We start from the raw sequence: 807 nt of genomic DNA on the forward strand, positions 1-807 counted from the left end.
AGGGTTTATAATGGAGACCATATGTCATGGTATCTCTACCTCCTAGCTAGGGTTTATAATGGAGAAAGACCATATATCATGGTATCTCTTCCTCCTAGCAAGGGTTTATAATGGAGACAGACCATTTGTCATGGTATCTCTACCTCCTAGCTAGGGTTTATAATGGAGACCATATGTCATGGTATCTCTACCTCCTAGCTAGGGTTTATAATGGAGACCATATGTCATGGTATCTCTTCCTCCTAGCTAGGGTTTATAATGGAGACCATATGTCATGGTATCTCTTCCTCCTAGCTAGGGTTTATAATGGAAACCATATGTCATGGTATCTCTACCTCCTAGCTAGGGTTTATAATGGAGACCATATGTCATGGTATCTCTACCTCCTAGCTAGGGTTTATAACTAAGACCATATGTCATGGTATCTCTACCTCCTAGCTAGGGTTTATAATGGAGACAGACCATATGTCATGGTATCTCTTCCTCCTAGCTAGGGTTTATAATGGAGACCATATGTCATGGTATCTCTTCCTCCTAGCTAGGGTTTATAATGGAGACCATATGCCATGGTATCTCTACCTCCTAGCTAGGGTTTATAATGAAGACAGACCATATGTCATGGTATCTCTACCTCCTAGCTAGGGTTTATAATGGAGACCATATGCCATGGTATCTCTACCTCCCAGCTAGGGTTTATAATGGAGACCATATGCCATGGTATCTCTACCTCCTAGCTAGTGTTTATAACTAAGACCATATGCCATGGTATCTCTACCTCCTAGCTAGGGTTTATAATGGAGACAGACC

This window comes from Oncorhynchus clarkii, chromosome 10 (genome assembly GCF_045791955.1).
Source record: "Oncorhynchus clarkii lewisi isolate Uvic-CL-2024 chromosome 10, UVic_Ocla_1.0, whole genome shotgun sequence".
Lineage (NCBI taxonomy): Eukaryota > Metazoa > Chordata > Actinopteri > Salmoniformes > Salmonidae > Oncorhynchus > Oncorhynchus clarkii.